The 19,584-nt window shown below is 38.0% G+C and overlaps 1 long non-coding RNA gene across 2 annotated transcripts in view; it reads left to right on the top strand.

The window, feature by feature from the left end:
- LOC117678848 (uncharacterized) overlaps positions 1-16,098 on the top strand; it is a 32,691-nt gene extending 16,593 nt beyond the window's left edge. For both annotated transcript variants that reach the window (XR_004595157.3, XR_015728514.1), the window contains one exon: positions 15,789-16,098. This is a non-coding gene — a long non-coding RNA (uncharacterized LOC117678848). The remainder of the gene's footprint in view (positions 1-15,788) is intronic.
- The last annotated feature ends 3,486 nt before the right edge of the window (positions 16,099-19,584 follow it).

Here is a 19,584-nt window from a genome sequence, read left to right as displayed (position 1 = left end):
ATTCTCCGCGAGTTGCACTGGCTCCCTATTGGTCTCCGGGTGCAATTCAAGGTGTTGGTCATTATCTTTAAAGCCCTATATGTCTCTTCGAGACCGCCTTTTACCAGATAGCTCCCAGAGACCGGTAAGATCGCACAGAGTCGGTCTCCTCCGGGTCCCATCAGCTAAACAATGTCAGCTGGTGGGCCTGCGGGGGAGGGCCTTCTCTGTGGCTGCCCTGGCTCTCTGGAACCAATTACCTCCTGAGGTCCGGACCGCCCCCACCCTATTGGCCTTCCGCAAAGCGGTGAAGACCTGGGTCTTCCGGCAGGCCTGGGGCCGTTGATCTCGTTAAAATGATCTTGCGAGACCCGGCCACGAATAGGAGTGCATGTGTTTTAACGTTTTAAAAGTTTTTAATGTTTTAATGTTTTTTTTTTTAACATTTTTTATGGGATTGTTCGCATTGTTTTATTCTTTGTGGTAAGCCGCCCAGAGTCCGTTGGGAGTTGGGCGGCATAGAAATGCAACTAAATAAATAAAATAAATAAATGATACATCTGGACAAGATGGCTGACTGAAGACAGTTCTGCATTTTCACGGACCTAACATTTGCAGAATTTTCTAAGGAGCTGGTTGGTCAGTAGATTGGTTCCTTTGATCCTCTCTGGATAAATGATAGAGGCGTGAGATTGCTTAAACTGTTCATCTTCAGAGTTGTTCCTTTTCTTTTTGAAGGGACCCAAAGATAGTGAACTCTGGTGGTGATGGAGGAAACCTGAAGAAGGGGAATTCACTGTAGTTGCTCAGCCATGAATGCTTTCAAAAAATGCTTATGTCTTGGCATGTCTCTGCTAACTACCTTCCAAAATTGCTTGTTAATTGTTGCAGACAATTTAGATACCTTCAAAGGGAAAATATTGGAAATACCTGGTAAATTTCTGCTTTCAAAACTTAATATAAGACAAATTAAGATTAAAAAAAAATCATTTAAGAATTTAAAGCAAACAGCAAAAAATAAGACAAGTTTTGGCCACAGAATTTTTTTAGCTCAGAAAGATTAGAGTAGGGGGTCCCCAACCACTGGTCCCTAGACTGGAATCGGTCTGCGGCATGCCAGCAATTGACCACGTAAACAAAGCCCCATCTGTGGGATGCACACTACTTCCAGTTCCCAGAAAAATATTTCTCCACAGAACCGGTCCCTGGTGCCTAAAAGGTTGGGTGGGCCCTGCTGGATTAGAGCATTGGATTTTTAATTTTTAATATTTATTTAATATTAATTAATTAAATATAATATTCAACATTTAATATTTTTAATCCTTTGAAATTATTTTTAAACAATAAATATATGTTTGTGGGAAATTATCATGGAGTTTGGAGTATTTTTTGAGGAATTCCATTAAAGACTGCATCAGCTGAATCAATCACAGCATATATGCTGTGTCTTTTTGGAAACAGCTTGTTTTCAAAACAAGAAGTCACAGAACAGATACACAACAAATTCTACTTGAGAACAATGTGAATGAAATCATGGATAAGAACCTGCCATTAGATGCAAACAGAAAATTATGAAGGCTTAAAATTAAGAAGGAAATAAAAACTATAATTCCAGAGACTAATGGGAATATATAGTTCTTTATTGTTGATTGACAAAAGAGACTAAGTATAGAAGAAAATTGTAAATGGGATGGTTTTATTGGTTGTTCTATTGGTTGTTTTTGGAGTTACAGATATTTTGATACGAAAAATGTGACATACTGGATTTGCTGGTGTTTAAAGTTTTTGCTTTGCAGCAATTTCTTCTATCCTAATTGTTTAGTATCTAAATGCTTAGTTTTAATTGTGTGGAGGATTGTGATGTTTTTCCTCCCAAACTATGTCTGTTTGTTACATTAAGTTACTTTATATTAGTGAATAATTTAGAGCTGAGATGTAGAATGTTTATTTGAATGGGATAGTTGCTATTTGGGACAGTTATCTCTGGAATGGTTGGCATTTGGAATGGAATTGTGTCCCAGAGTTTGTCTTTTGTTATGTTAAGATTTATGTTAGATTTGTTTATACTAGAAGATTGGGATCTTTTTACGTCTTTTAAATGGGATTTTGTTTAGAGCTAAGAGTCAAGATGAGAAAAGTTGAACTTTTATATTGTTTTGCACTTTCTGATGACAATTGGATAAGGAGGTTTCATTTGATTTGTTTATTAGTAAGATATGGGTTATAGGATGAGTTGTATATTTGTATAAAGAGTTTTATAGTTGTTAACTAAAAGGGATGAAGAGATTACCGTATAAAATTGTTTACACTTCTGATGAAGGTAGGAAGTTGCTTCTTTGTATTCTTGTATTCTTGTATTCATTCATTCTTTCTTTCTTTCTTTCTTTCTTTCTTTCTTTCTTTCTTTCTTTCTTTCTTTCTTTCTTTCTTTCTTTCCCTTCCTTGCCTCCTTCCCTCCTTCCTTCCCTCCCTTTCTCTCTCTCTTCTCTTCTTTGTGCTATCTTTTGTTCTTTCTAAAATATTAATACAATTTTTTGCAAAAATTAGAGCAGAAGAATAAAATAATTAAAAATTGTACAGTAGAAAAATAATTCCCATAAGATTGGTATAAGATTGAACCATTTTTTCCTCTTCTCATAGTTTTATAAACATACCTCATATTGTTATATTTGCTTCATTTCATTAGTTAATTTGTGTCTTTTATCATTTATTGCCCTTCCACTTCAACCTGCTTGTTGGAATGGAAGGTCAATGGTTGTTATCATATGGTCCTTTAGAGACTGACCTCTTCCATCCATGGCTTTGATCAATTAAGACTTCTATGAAATATTTGTTTTTAGTAATAGAGAGAAGTTATGAGTTAAGATATCAGTTATACCCATTCTACATGCTGTCAGGTTTCCAAGTAACTCCCCCAATGAAAGAAGACTCTGAGGCCAGAAGTTCCTCAAAGTCCCATTTTATTAGAGATGTCATATTGGCACATCTGGGGAAATCCGAATCTGAAAGCTTCCAGGTTTTCCCCACTCAAAAGGAAGTCCAAGTCCCTTCCCCCTGCACCCACATGTCCATCGCGTGGTCCAATCAATACACCATCCCAGATTGACACGTGCAGCGCCCCGGCCTCCGTTTTGCTGTCAGACACTATCAGGAAAGGGCTCTGCAGCCGAGAAACAAGCTCTGATGGCACCATGCGCATCAATCCGAAGCTTGTTTCTTGGCTGCAGAGGTCTTTTTTAAATATAAATTATTTATTTTCTTTTAATACAAACATTGCATCATTCATTAAACAGTGTGGGTACAATTTTTTTCAGTTAAAGCATACCACCATATTCATTATTTATATCTTATTTTAATACTAATACTTAATAGGCCTCTGACAACAAAATGGAGGCCGGGGGCAATGTGTCCAAGTGGCGGGAAGCAGCCACAGAAAAAGTGGGCCGGCAAGGCAAAGCAGGTGTCAGGGTGTGTGAGGCCTGGCTGCAACTGTCCAAAAGTAAGCAGCTCCACTCCCCCATCCCCACCCTAGCTTGACTTTTACCTGTGTTCCTGCCCCACCATGTGCAACCACGTGCAACAGAGTGGGCAGGGTCTTAACTAGGGCTTATTTGGGGGGGGTAGGGCTTATATTGGGTGCACATATAAAAAAACAAGTTAGAGCTTATTTTCAGGATAGGTCTTATTTTCGGGGAAACATGTTATTATCCAGCAATAGTTATAAACTGCAGCAAGGTTATGATCTGAAATGTTCCAGAAATAATGCTAATTAAAATAAATTCAGTCATCTGAATACTGCTTTATTTGGCCTGGAAGATATACAGATCACAGTCCTCTTTTTCAATGGATAAAGCAGAGACCTAAATCTGATGACTGCAATGTTTGCAAAGGAATCATTCTGTCTTTCTGCCCTGCTGCTTTCAGTTAAATTCACCAGGACTGGATTTCTCAGCACTCTCAGTCTTGAAGTAGGCTGTGACAGTGAAAACAGTGAACAGTACAGCAGTCTGACAACAAGTCAGCAACGTATGTTTGGATTGACTTTGTTCTGTTTGCATGAACAAGTCTGTCTTCTTCTATTGCTTCTCCTCCTTTGTGTGTTATATCAGCCTGTAACCTCTAGATTGGTTTGACAGGCACCATGAATGCCTCATTTGACAGATATGCAACCTATCCATTTTGCATTCTAGTCTTTTCCTGATCTGTCTTGATTCATTCCTACCTTTTCAAAAGACTGCCTTTTCTAAGTCTAGATCTGGCCTTGGCTTATGCAGTTGCTCCCTATGTGGATTCTATAGGGCTACATTTGAATGAATCTTGCAAAGTTTTATATAATAATATAAATTATTCACTGCAATACATTGCTGGGTTGATTGTGTGCCATCAACCACATAGATTGGTTTTCTTCAGGAGGATCTGTTCCCAACATGGACATTCAGGTTTTCCAACAATGCAACCATCATCTGTGTAATTGAATCCATACATTTTGCTATTGATCATCCTCTTCTTTTTCCTTCTGTTCTTTTTCCTTCTACTTTTCCAGCTTTACAAACTTCTTCAGAGAGATAGGTCTTCATATAATGCATCCAAAGTATGATCATTTGAGCCTGGTCATTTATGCCTTGAGTGATTCTGGGATGATTTATGGATCCATTTCTAATTTTTCTTGGCTATCCATGACCTTTTAGCGGTCTCCTCTAACACAAAATTCAAAACATCAATATTCTTGCCATACTGCTTCTTCAAGGTCCAATTTTTGTTTCATATTGAAAACCATTAACTTCATATCCAGTTCTGATCTTTGTAGCTGAAGACTTACCATGATATCCAAATATTTTCACTATATCTAGTGTTAGTCTGCAATGCATTTTTAAATTGCTAGCTCTTTTATTATTGATATACAATTCTAAAATTCAGCGGCTATGCAACATTTCAACATCCCTATTGTCAATTCCAGACATAATTGAAAAAAAAAGACTAAATCAGGTATGTCAAACTCACAGCCAGCAGGCTGGATGTGTCATACACTTGCCATGCCCACCCCCAGTTTAGCGAAGAGGGAAAAAGTTGTGATATGTCACTTGACAACAACGTGATGTCGCGAGTTTGACACCCATGGTCTAAATTAACTAGAGGAATGCAGCCTTTGCTCTGTAAGCAACACAGTTTAAGACAACAGAACAATAAAAGTAATTGGAAAATTAGAATTTGCAGCTTAAAGTCATAACCTTGAATTAACGATATTAATTAAAAAACCAAACCATGTTTTTCGATTTATTCCCATTTGCCTTATAATTTAATAATGTACATCTTTCAGATTAATTTACTTTTTTCAAGATTAGAAGAGTTCATAAATATTATAGAACTCTCTATCAATTAGTTCCCAGAAGAAGTACACCACTTTTATCTTTCAAGCTTCTTGCTGAATGTTGACTCTGTCCTATCTGGGCTAAATCAAACAATTCATAAGACTTTACCTATAATGTGCCTAATCTAGCATTATTCTAGGAAATTATTTAAAAAGTGACAATACTCAGTGTTTCTTAGTATCTTAGTAAGGTAAGCCTGGCAATTTTACTCACAAGGAGAATCAAAGTGAGACATTTTTCAAGCCTGCAGCTATCTTTGATAAAACAGGGAATAGCAAAAGGTACCTATGGTTGCTAAAGGGCATAAAATTATTCTCCAAGATTTCATTTGTGCAACTACGGATATCTGTGGTATGTGTGTATCAATAAAGTAATATAGTAGCTATGATTTAATACCTGAAGCCTTATACCTTTTTTCATACATCAATCACACAGAAGGGGAAGGGCATCATCATTAAGACATAACTATGATTTTGTCATTTTTGATCCCTTGGTTAATTCCCCTGGTGGAATCCAAAAGTAAAAAAAAAATACAAATAACATTTTAAAATGAACAAAATAATTAGCGCTTATATTCTTTGGACTGAAATTCCACAGATTTTATGTTAGATTGCCAAAAATTTAGAAATTTTTGAGTGAAGATGCCTAAATCTTGATAGCCTTTAAAAATACTGTTTGAGCGTGTCTGGTACCCAAAAGTATGTTGAGCTAAAGTCAATTTGTGTGAGATGGACAGCCGTATATATTTGACAAATAAATAAAAAAAATGAGATATCGTCAGTTTGGACCTGATGGTAAAAACTGAATATATCTTCTTATGGTTGTTCCATTTGTTTCTGCTTTTTCTTTTCTTTTATTCTTTTTCTTTTTCTTCTAATGATTTGAGTGTATCTAAGAGAACCATAAGGAAGATCTGTGTTAATAAATTTATTATTAACACAGCATTAATATCGTATATTAGCACATTATTAGCATATTGTGCTAATATACGAGAGCCAATCTAGTACACAGTAGAAGTACATAGAAAGTCCTGGACTATGAGTGAGGAAAGCCAGATTCTGAAGTACAGTAGCATTGGTCAGGGATTGATTACTGTTGTGGGGAAAAAAATAGAAAAAGGTAGGATTGTATACTTCATGTGGAGCTCTTATTAGAAAAAAGGCAGGATATAAAACTGATAAATAAAATACAACTCTTGCTGAAAGCTTCATTTTTCATGCCCTTTGTCCCTGTTTTTGTTTTCATGGTTTTAACTAACTTAGTGGCTTTCATCTATGTTTCCAAACCAACCGATGACAAACCACCTGAGGTTGCAAATTAGACTCATTAACATAACCAGCAATTAAACCAAAGCTCACTCTGCTGTCCTGAGATAAAGAACTCTCTGTTAATGGTCCGCTTGACTTATGCCAGAGATGAGTTGGCGGACAGCTTGGCATGGTGACACTATGCCTCTTGTGTGCAGCTGGTGACAAGGGTGTTTTTACAGATTCTCCCCACCACCACTCCAACCCCTGCGAGCTCAGTATATTAACACTGCTAATTATCAGGGGGGCAAAAACAGTGGAAATGATTTTCCAAAGGCAGGAACTTCATCAGCTTTAAACAGCTGTGATGTGCAAGTGTGCTTCTGTCCTTTAAAACAATGGTCCTGTTGGAGCATAGCTGCCCATCTGTTGGAACTGCCTTTTTTCACTCAGATATTCAAATGAAATTTCCTTTGCTTTGCATTCATTTATTTGGTGACATGTTAATGGACATGGGAAGCAGTGGAATAGAGACAGAATAATATACTGCAGCCTAGGATAGTCAAACTTTGCTTTTCAGTGAAGAAGATACAGAATAGGCAGACTTCATTCACCCTCCAATCATTACAAAAATTATCTGAGACAAACTGGGAGAGAATAGTATTAGAAAAAAGATTGGGGGATTGTTTGCCCAGCTCATGTATAGATACAACTTTATCTACGTATGGTGAATACTATTTGATATAATATCTAAAAAAAATACAAAGTTAAAACATAAACAGAAAAAAAAGATTTGGAAAAAGAAAAAACCTCATGAAAGAAAAAGAGAAAAGAGAGGAATGGGGTGGGGGGGAAGGCAAAGAATGACTTCTGACTTTCTTTGGTACAGACATGAATAAAAAATATATCAAATTCTTGACTCTGAGATTAACATTTATCTACGTTATTTCCATAATTCCATATAATTCTAATCATCAACTGTCAAAATAAACTTTTAATTTCTTTCAGTTTCTTGCAAAAAATAAAATCCAAAAGTGCCTTCCAAGTAGAAATAATATGTCAAAATTGTTTCTTTCATTGGGGCTGACCATGTTTGCCACCTCCACTCTTATGTATTTCATAAGAGAACTGTGATTTTTTAGAACTTCATACTAACATTAACCATCTACTACTACTTTATATACACCTTCCTTTTTATTTGCTTAAACATGTATATCAAAACCAGAGTAAGATAGAGTAAGATATGCCAGTGTTAGAATGCACCTATCATTCAATTCTGGCCTCTGACCAGAAGTAATCCCTCTACTAAGTCTAACAGAGCATATGTTAAATCTATTTTTTAATATAGCTTGATTAGACTTAGTAGAAGGATTATTATTTAACACATGGCTAAGTGGGTTAGCTATTTAAGCCTGTGAAGACCTGGCTCTTCCCTCAAGCATTGGGTTATGATGGGGATTGAGCTGGGAGGCTGTTGGGTCTGGCACCCAAGGGGACCTTTTGTTTTTATCTTTGTTGTTATGGATTCTGTGTGCCATCTAGAATCATTGTATGAGATAGGATGAGATATAAGTCCTGCAAATAATGAAGTGGTTAACCAAAAGTTGTTTACCCAAATTATGTCCATTCATTGGGTTCATCCAATCAATTAATATGTGATAAATATGTGATAAATGTGAATATGTGATAAATAACTACACTGGATGGCTTTGTAGGCCATGGTAAATCATGAATTATAATTGATTACATTTTACCTTAAGTGGTGTGAATCTTGTTGTTATGAAGCAACTCTATTCAGACTGTGTGCCAACCCATTGAAAATCAAATTTGAAATTTAAAACAATGTTCTTACCTATCAAAGCAATAACATTTAGATAGATTGTCTTTGAAATAGATGAGGGAATCAAGAATCCAGTTTAATAAAACAATGCATTTGTTTGTTTGATAGAGTGGCTGAGGGTCTTTGCTTTCTTCCTTGGGACTACTGCTCTGAGAGAAAATTTTGATTTTTGAAAGCATTAAATAGTGGAATTCAATCAATATCTCAGAGTAAATAAAACTAGTGTTAATATTGTTGATTTTGCAATTTTCCAATAAAGGTAGTCCTCAAATCATAACAGTTCATTTAGTGAGCCTTCAAAGTTACAATGATACTGAAAAAGGTGACATATAACAGGCTTTCACCCTTATGACCATTGCAGCATCCCCATGGTCACATAAACAAAATTCAGATACTTGGCAACTGACTCATATTTATGACAATTGCCATGTCCCACTGTCCCAGGGTCACGTGATCCCCTTTTGCGACCTTCTAATAAGCAATAAGGAAGCCACATTCACTTAACCGCCATGTTACTAACTTAACAACTGCAGTGATTCACTTAACAAGTGTTAAGAAAGGTGCTAAAATGGGGCAAAACTCGCTTAGCAGCCATCTCATTTAGCAACAGAAATTTTGGGCTCAATTGTGGTCATAAGTCGAGGACTGCCTTTATAGGATTCAGTGTGGCAGCAGAAACTATTCATCACTAGTCTTTGTTTAGATTCATAGAGCATACCAGTCCATGGTTTACTTAACCATCGTTATGTTTTTTTAAATAAGGCACAGTTAGCTGGATTTGCAGAAGCCCAATTCAAATATAAGGCACTATTTGCTTGATTTTCTATATCTTTCCTTTAAGAGGCTTGCTTCTTCAGAAAATGGGAGAACTGGAGATTACAAAAAAGAAGCCGTCTGTTTGCTGGACAGCTTTATGCATTCTTCTGGGAGCTATTATAAGGAACTATGCAGGATTGGGCAACTACGAAAAAGAGGCTGCCACAGCTCATTGATCCAGTTTTAAGTAGCTTGTGATTTTTAGCAGGGTTCTGTATTTGTTAACCACCATTACGGGTACTGCATGAGTAAAAGGATTAATACCATCTCCAGATTATTAGATTTTCTGGTAATTCTTTGCATAAACCCACATATTTCCAGTAAAGCATTATGGACCGGGAGAAACAACAGTAAACTGCACAGAGTCATAATAGAGAATGAGTTCAGGATGGCTAATGAGGCATTCAGGAGTCTAGCTGCAGAAACAGCAAGCAAAATGAAGAATGATATACGTTTGCACGGAGAGGTTGTGTGAGAATCAGGAGGAACAGGAGTCCGTCTGCTTCAGCGTTTCCAGAGCTCCATAAATAACTGTTTCTAGCAACAATAAATGAGCAATCTATTTGAATGTGGTTGCATTGCTAATACATGACTGTTATTGACACATATATATTTGGCAGCGTATTTAATGTGGTTAAATAAGAAATTATCTCAGAGATGCAAATGTGATAAGTAAGCAGAACCTCAGCAAAGCATTTTATAAATGACTTGCCTAATGTTTAAAAAGATGTAATAGAGCTCTTCATCCATGGGAACGCCACAACTCGTCTAACATTGTTTCATCTGTTTCAGCTCAAGACAGCTCAAATATCAGCAGTCCTTCCCAACTGGACTTGAAAGGAATCAGAATCAGAATAGAGCTGGAAGGGACCTTGGAGGTCTTCTAGTCCAGCCCCCTGCTCAGGCAGAAAACCCTATATCATTTCAGACAAGTGATTGTGCAGTCTTAAAAACCTCCAGTGATGAAGCACCCACAACTTCTGAAGGCTTCCACTGGTTAATTGTCCTCACTGTTAGGAAGTTTCTCATCAATTCCAGGTTGCTTCTCTCCTTGATTAGTTTCCATCCATTGTTTCTTGTCTTGCATTTATTTATTTATTTATTTATTTATTTATTTATTTATTTATTTATCATATTTGTATACCGCCCTACTCCCAGAGGACTCGGGGCGGTGAACAACCAAGATAAAAATACAAAGAACATACAAAAGTTAAAAACTATTAAAAATAGATTAAATAATGTGGGCTCAAAAAACAAATTTAAGACATCCAATTTATCTAAAAACATTTAAAACCCAATTTAAAAGGGAGAGTTAGGCCAGACCAGCCTGTTGGAAGAAAAATGTTTTTAGGGCACGGCAGAAGATGCGTAAGTCTTGGATCCTCTGTATCTCCGGGGGGGAGCTCGTTCCAGATGGCAGGTGCCCCCACAGAGAAGGCTCTCCCCCTGGGGGCCGCGGGTCGACATTGTTTGGCACCCTGAGGAGCCCCCTCTCTATGGGAGCGAACTGGTGGGTGAGAGGCTACTGGTGGCAGAAGGTGGTCTCGTAAGTACCCTGGTCCTGAGCAATGGAGTGCTCTAAAGGTGGTAACCAAAACCTTGAAGCGCACCCGGAAGACCACTGGGAGCCAGTGCAGCTCACGCAGGAGGGGGGTCACATGGGAGTGCCACGTCGCTCCCGTCACCACACGCGCGGCCGCATTCTGGACCAGTTGGAGCCTCCGGGTGCTCCTCAAGGGGAGCCCCATGTAGAGAGCATTGCAATAATCCAGGCGTGAGGTGACAAGGGCATGAGTGACCGTGCGTAACGAGTCCCGATCCAGAAAGGGACGCAACTAGCGAATCAGGCGAACCTGATAAAAAGCCTTCAGGTGCTTTGGAGAATAATTTGACCCCCTCCTGTTTGTGGCCTCTCAAATACTGGAATATTGCTATCATGCCCCCCAAGTGCTTCTTTTCTCTAGACTAGCCAAACCCAAATCCTGCAACCATTCTTCATACTCCAGTCATATTCCAAGACTGAGTGGCTGTGGATGCTGGCATCCCGAGTTCTAGAGGTCCCGTCACTTTTGATGGTGGGGGGGAGAGGTACTTGCCCCCGTTGAAAGGACCCGCAACTTGGGTGTCCTCCTGGATTCCTGGCTGTCCCTAGAAGACCATTTGACAGCCGTGACCAGGGGGGCTTTCACACAAGTGCGCCTGGTGCACCAGTTGCGCCCTTTTCTAGACCGTGATGCCCTTTGCATGGTCACTCATGCCCTGGTTACCTACCGCTTGGATTACTGCAACTCCCTCTACATGGGGCTGCCCTTGAGGTGCACCCGGAGGCTCCAGCTGGTCCAGAATACGGCCACGCGGGTTGTTGTTTTTTTTTGCTTTTAATTTATATGCCACCCTTCTCCGAAGACTCAGGGCGGCTTACAATGCGTTAAGCAATAGCCTTCATACTTTTGTATATTTATACAAAGTCATCTTATTGCCCCCACAATCTGGGTCCTCATTTCACCTACCTTAGAAAGGATGGAAGGCTAAGTCAACCTTGAGCCTGGTGGGATTTGAACTTGCAGTAATTGCAAGCAGCAGATGTTAATAACAGTGTATTAGTCCACTGTGCTACCAAGGTACCAAGGGTTGTTATGGGAGCTCCTCGTTACTCCAGTGTAACATCTCTCCTGCGCGAGCTGCACTGGTTACCGGTGGTCCTCCGGATCCGCTTCAAGGTGCTGGTATTGACCTATAAAGCCCTACATGGCTTAAGTCCAGGGTATTTGCAGGACCATCTCCTGCCTGCTTCCCACCGTCCTGTCTGTTCCCATAGGGTTGCTCTCCTCAGGGTACCGTTGACCAGGCAATGCCGTCTGGTGACGTCCAGGGGTAGGACATTCTCCGTGGGTGCCCCTACCTACCCTCTGGAATGAACTACCCACCGAGCTCCGGACAGCCCTGGATATCCGTTCCTTCTGTCGAGGCCTGAAGACTTGATTATTCCAACGAATGGGCTGATTCTGATCCATGGGTTTTTATTATTGATTATTTTACTCTGGTTTTAGTGGGTTTTTATCATTATATGTTTTTAATCTGTGTTCGCCGCCCTGAGTCCTTCGGGAGAAGGGCGGCGTATAAATTCTGTAAAAATAAATAAATAAATATGTTTTAGTTTCCAGTTTTCTAGTTTAGTTTAATAGTTGCTCTTCTTTGCACTTTTTTGAAAGTCTCAACATCTTTTTTTTAATGTGGTGACCAAAACTGGATGCAGTATTCTAGGTGTGGTCTTACTAAGACTTTATAAAGGCTTAGTAATAAGCCTTAGTGCAAGGAATGAAGGAGGTCATGTTTAATATATAGTAAAGTCATCTAGAAAAGACCACAATGACAGTATTAAAAGGTTTCAGCCACAATGTGGATAAAAGTATTTTGCTTTTGAGTCTCTAATTTTGTATCCTGGCTTAATTTGAGGCAGTGGTTCTTGATTTCTTAGACCAGAATATTGCTGCTTTTGTATACAGGTAGTCCCCTACTTATGACCACAATTGAGCCCAAAATTTGTTTTTAAGTGAGCTATTTGTTAAGTGAGTTTTGCCCCATTTTATGACCTGTCTTGCCTCAGTTGTTAAGTGAATCACTGCAGTTGATAAGTTAGTAACTGTTAGTAAGTTGTTAAGTGAATTCTGGCTTCCCCATTGACTTTGTTTGTCAGAAAGTCACAAAAGGAGTATCACATGACCTTGGGATACAGTAATGGTGATAAGTATGACCCAGTTGCCAAGTGTATGAATTTTGATCATGTGACCATGGGGATGATGCAAAGGTTGTAAGTGTGAAAAGCGGTCATAAGTCACTTTTTCCAGTGCTGTTATAACTTTGAATGGTCACTAAACGAATGTTGTAAGTGGAGGACTACCTGTACTATGTTTTGTTTTTCAGAAGTCTTAGAAAGCTGGAAAACATGTAGAAAAGCATTGCAGAGAAGCATTGCACAGATTCAAGCATCCCTATGAGGTTGGAAGCACTGGAGAAGCATGTATAGAACCCTTAGAAGCCGTAACATCATACCTAACACATTTGTTCCACTCCATATTTCTCATGGTAGGAAAAAATTATGAGTACCAAGTTATGCTTCAGATTCCTAAACAGATTCCAATGAAAAAGAATATTTGTAGCTCAGGGTTGAAATGAGGGTTCCTTGGTGCTCTCTGAGCTTGGTTGTTTTCTTGTAGATGGTTCATTACCCAAACTAGGTAACATCATCAGTGCTAGTGACTAGCAATGTCTTAAACTAAATTCACCGGATATGCAACAACCTCTGAAGCAGGCCAGATATCAACTTAAATGCCTTTGAAGCTTCACTAGTCCAGAGATTTGTAGGATAATTTGATTCACATTTCATTGCATGTCCCCTATACAGTCCACTCTTAAATTAATAACCATATCAGATCTCCATATTTTCAGAGCCCTGGACTACAAATATAGGAATACGATAGTGTATTACAGTTGAGTAAGCCTATTAATATTTAAATTTTATTTATATATTTTGAATTTTATATAGTTGCCCAAGGTAATTTATAATGAAACATTAAAAAGCCGCTGGAGACCCAAGAGCAGAATCGAACGACAGTTCAGCTAAGAAGCGGAAGAAAAAAATCAGAATGAAAACTAAGTGAACCAGAAAAGTCATAGGAGCCTGCTTTAAACATTCGACTTTCTGTCCATGGATGGACTTGAGCTCACAGGAGGACAAGGCACATTGCTAAGAACAACAGACACAATACACATCCAGAATTTTAAAAAATACCACTGTTCAATTAAAATTACATTAGAAGTTCATACGCAGCCAATTAATAGTAACTACTCTGCCTATGTTGCTTTTTCCAAAATGGAATAAGATTGCTTCAGAGGAAGATAATCATAGTAAGCCAGCTTAAAACTGGGATGTAACAGACATTAGAGAATGCTGTCATAGGAAACAACCACTTCATTGGTTCTAATCATGTGGCAGAGTTGCTTCACATATAACAATCAGGCAAAGCAGCACAGGAACATGGGAGCAGCAGATTCCAATCCTGTTGTCAGCAGGAGATGAATTACCTTCAGAGAAGAAATGAAAATGTGGGAAGAGGTCGGGTTTTTTTTTCTTTTTAAGAAGGATTAACTTTCATAGCTTCATTGCTTTCCCCTTTGTCCTTTAGCAAAAGAGAAACTGATGTGAATGTGAAGACAGTAAGCTGTGTGCCTAAGGATTTTGAAGCAAATTTTTCATGGTAAAAATGTAGCCTTTAATGAGCTGCAATTTTTCATGGTACGGTATAAATGTAATCATAATGAGCTGTCTGGAAGCTTGGTCATTATCCTCTTCATTCATTAAGAAGATATTACCGGGCCAGAATTCAAACATTGGAACTTTTTATAACATAGTTTAGAGGGCACATCAGAATATAAATGTATTTTGTTTAGCAAACCTCTGATGAAAGTATATGTATGTTTCAATGAATCCTTAAAAGACATATGTACAAAGTTGATATTTTGGCAAATGTGAATAATTGGCTATTATAGGGCAGGTGCAAAGGTTTGGGCATGTTTTTAAGGAAGAGTGAGAAAGATCATTCCAAAATCGAAACTCTTAGTTGGCTAAGGAAATCTTTGGAAGCTATTTTATTTTCTAGAAAGGTGTTACAAAACACTGCCTGAGACTATCTCCAAGTTTTGAACCTGCCATACAATATTCACTATTTTGTTTTTAAAAAATCTATAAGTACCTATTTAAATCTGTAAAAAAATTGTATTCATTTTGTACTATATAAAAGTTGTGCCAGCTTTTGTTCTCTTGGGGATTCATAAAAACAATACAATTTTACCGGAAATGCTGAAACATTTGCATACAACTGCAAAGTTTGCACTGCCTTATTTGCCAGTTGCCTTCCTATTTTTCTTATTTTTGTTTTGGAAAAAACTCTGAAGTAAACAACATTTTGAGCAATGAAATTGAGGGGGGAAAACCGTGACATCCTGTATGCCTCCTAGCTAGTAACCACATCAATGTTCAAGCAAGTATGGATTTGTGCCCCAGCACTATGGTTAGAAAAGTGTCCACAAATACTTTCAAGATGTCTGAGTCAAATCGGTAACTAAAGGAAAACATACCCTTTTGTCTCAGAAGTAAATACAAAGGCATTTTCTAAATGGCACAAATTTATGATTATTAAAATGTTGAGACTGCATCCCGGAGGCAACTTTTTCAGAAGAATTATCACTGTCTTGAACATGAACAGGTGAGGTGCAAGCTGTTGAATCACTTTGAGAAGGCAGGGCTGTTTTATAAAATGGACTCTCCTATTGGAATGTTTTCCCAGCCTAAATCCATATAAATATAAAGAAACATAAAAAAGGAAAATCAAAGGAAGTTGGCCATCAACTGTCAGGATTAAAACTGTTAGTAATCTGCATATGGTCTCCATGGCTGTATTTAAAAGACATCAGTTCTTTGTAAATGGTATGAATAATGGAACATTCTTCTTTGCTTCTTGCCCTCCCCTTCACCAGAGCCCAATACTCAGGCACAGATGCCAGGGGCCCAAGACACCTGCAGAAGATATCTTTGCCCTGTTGAACAACTTATGTTTCAAAGGCTTCCATCTAGCTTCCATCTAGATTATCACCACAAACAAGAAAGTTGGAGACAACCAGGCACAGCCTGAAGGTGGTAATAAACACATCACCAGTTTGGAGTCACTATGCTCTCAAGAGAGACCCAAGTCAAGCCCCGTTGACTTCTATCTAGCACAATTTGCCTTGACTGCTAAAGGATCAGATTCTTGTGTAGCATGTAATAAACTTGAAGCGCTTTGAACTCACCTCCTCTTCCTGGTTTCTTGCACTGGACAAGGAGGTGACAATCATGTAGTGGTTGGCCTTCTTCAACCAGAAGAATAAAACATGAGCCAATTTCTCTTTTGGTCCATGTAAAATGAATCAATTGCCTACACCATAGCTGGAAGAATAGACCTACTGAATGGTGTCTTAGCATCAATAGGATACCAAACCTCCTCTTGTAAGTGGCCTCTCCTGCCTAGGCAGAAGGCTCTGGCAAGATAAATAATGGAATTACAGAGCGGTTGAGAGTAGGGGAACATTTCCTCCTTTACAGTTGGAGGTGACTGAAATACGAGAAATCTTTATGAAGAAAATTAGAAGTTTATCTTCCTGAGAGCTGAAGAGGAAGAGCCAGAAGAAAAATAGTACCCCATTTGGGCTTGTCAAAAACAGTTAATGAAGATAAGACATTGTCATTGGTAGTGTTCATAATAAACATCAAGCTACATTTTTGCTAGTTGAACTGAGTGGCATATGTGCTTGCTCTGGTCAGGACATAGTGATTGACTGGAAGTGTGATAAGAGTAAATTAAATGGGAAATTACAGTAATTTTCCAACAGGAACATCTTTAGTGCCTTCCTCTGAATTTATTCCATTTGCCTGAATTGTTCTTAAAGTGTAATGCCCAGAACTAGATACAATTCAAAGGATGGGTTTTGATTGACATATAGTAATATGGAACTATTATTTTCAATGATTTGACCGTGATGCTTCTGTAGATGGAGCCTAAAATTGCATGTTGTTTTCTTTTGTTTTTTACCAATCATATTACATTGCTAAATCAAAGTCAGTAAGGCTACACAGATTACTTTTTTAAGGCTTTGGAGCATGACTAGTTTTAGAATAAGCCTGAGTAGCCATTAGCCTAGCCATTAGCCAAAACTTAAGGGGCACCATTCTGCTGCTTCTTCCAAGTCATTCTAAAAATGAAAAGCTTGGTGGAGGTGGTACCATCATTCAATGTAGTCTAGGGGATCCATATATTCTTGAGCTGGCTTTGGAGAATGGAGGGATATGAGGGTAGTATCCCTCTTCAACTCAGTTGCGTCTTTTTTCTGGGATCATGTGATCCTTGCAGACGGCAATTGCACAGTGCTAGGAAAATTTTCATCTGCTTAACGGAATTGCTGATACTGCAATGTTTGCATTCTTATACACTCCAATTGCTTTTTTAATCTTTGAATCAGAGACTCTGTGGAGCCCTAATTTAATCTGTTATATGAATCAGTTTGATGTAATGGTCAACAGTACTGAGCTAGAAATTGGGAGACTGCAACTTCTACTCCTATCATGGCATGATGTCAGATGTATGACTTTGGTTCAGTCATACACTCTTCTAGAAAGACAGAAATGGCAAATCACTTCCGAAAAAAACTTGCAAAAAAAAAAAACCTTGCATGGATTTGGACATGTTGTCACTGGGACAATTCAAAGGGACAAAACCATTTCTCCAAAGCAAAAATATATCAGTTTCAGGCAAAATTCACAGAACTTGTGAATAGTCTCAAATATATGTTTTATTGCTATTCAACTAATGTTATAAGAATCTCACCAGACTGACTGAGTTCTTTTAAGAATTTGGGGATATTGAAGTATTGCAGGCTAACTCTGCATTGCCATTGCCAGGAGTTTGATCCTGACTGGTTCAAGATTGATTCAGCCTTCCATCCTTCCAAGGTGGGTAAAATGAGGACCCAATTTGTTGGGTCAATATGCTGACTCTGTAAACTACTTACAGAATGCTGAAGCACTTTGAAGCAGTATATAGCGCTATTGCTAATGTTATTCTCTTGGGAACAGCAAGATAAAACTTCAAGGATTCTGACCTGTGCTGCTTACTGCAATGAAATGACTCTAAACTCAGGCCCCTCTTGACCCCTCTCTCAAGTATAGCACAATCAGTTACCATCCAAAGTATCCCCTATCAATAACGCACCAAGCTGTATAAATTCCATTCTATTTCTGCCTGTTCAATTTTAGTTTCTGAAGTGAAGAACATTACATTTTTCATCATTACATTTCATTCTGTTATTTTCATTCCATTTATCTAACCTCTCACAATTATTTTAAATTTCGTTTGTACCTTCCATAGTATTAGTTATTCCAAATTCAAATAATATTCCCAATCTCTTTTGTCATTTAGGCCTGAAAGGATCCGTTTTTTGTTTTCATTTTCGTTGTCATGTATTTTGAGAGCCAGGAAAGTCTACAGAGAAGTCTGGCTGCCAGCAGCTGTTAGTTCAATTAATTCGCACTGTTGCCTTAACCAGGATACAGCACGAGGAAGATTCCCTGTATAAATGGGGTATAGTATCATCTCCTCAGTGTGACTGCAGGGTCTCCCATCAAACTGTAAATGACACTGTGACCAGCAGCTGTAAGCTAAGGTCATATACCAGTACAGTATCTTTTTTTAAAAAATATATAAACGTTGCTTGCTTCTATGGTTAGATGGCCTAGACATTGGTATTTGAACATAGATCTTTTTAACATTTATATTCTATTATATTTCTCTGATCTGGATGAAATGTTAATATATATTGCTAGTTCATGTATGAAATACCATACGCTAAATAAATAAATAAAGTTATTCAAATTCATTTTTGCGTCATTTACAGGCTGGGAGGCATTCAGCTCTTCATCTGGTTAGTGTGAATTTGAGAATAGCAGATTTTCTTTGCTTTACTTTTCCACAGGAAAGTTTGTTAGTAAGGCAATTTATAAACTTTCTGGAAGGACCATGCTCGGAAGAATTTGTCTTTTAACAGATACTGAAGTAATTAATTTGTATGGATGCATGTTTTTATGAAAATTCTGCAATTTGCCTTGAGAAAATACAGTACCTACATATTTTCCTTGGCAAGACAGTCAGTAGTAAACTCTGTATCTGTATTACTTTTATGTCATCAAGTTAATTCACTTGGATTTTTGAATAAGGAAATACTTGAAACATGATACTCTTACTATTGTTTCCATTCCTTTGGAACAAATTGTATCTTTTAGTTCTATACTCCAGGCATGTGAGTCATTTTAAGAGATCTCCATTATATGCATTATATCGTATTTGCCATCCTATATTCGAAGTTCACATTCATCTTGTTTATTACCTGCTTGCTGAGCATTAGTGTATAGAAAATAAACACTGGGAACTTTATGATCCAGTGGTTTTTCTGATTTTTCACTGAGTGATTTAAGAGACAACATTACATTCATAGGTCACCAAGGAACATTATATAGAGAGTCCAATAAAGTGGGCATGAAGTCATATATTGATAATTCTTTGTTCATATTTCTAATTTAAGCTCTTGGCAGATAGCATGCTTTTTAGGTTTTTAAGACTTATTGGTACATACTTCTTGTAGTTAGTTGCAGTAATGAGTCACAGTAATTTCTTCCTGCAGGGTGCAGATGCAGTTTTTTTAATGCCCTACAAGGCTCCGTTTCTTTTTCCATAGTATTTGTTTT

This window comes from Pantherophis guttatus, chromosome 6 (genome assembly GCF_059756535.1).
Source record: "Pantherophis guttatus breed Tessera chromosome 6, ASM5975653v1, whole genome shotgun sequence".
Lineage (NCBI taxonomy): Eukaryota > Metazoa > Chordata > Lepidosauria > Squamata > Colubridae > Pantherophis > Pantherophis guttatus.
The sequence above is the reverse complement of the archived record's forward strand: the minus strand, read 5'-3'. Positions and strand labels throughout refer to the sequence as shown.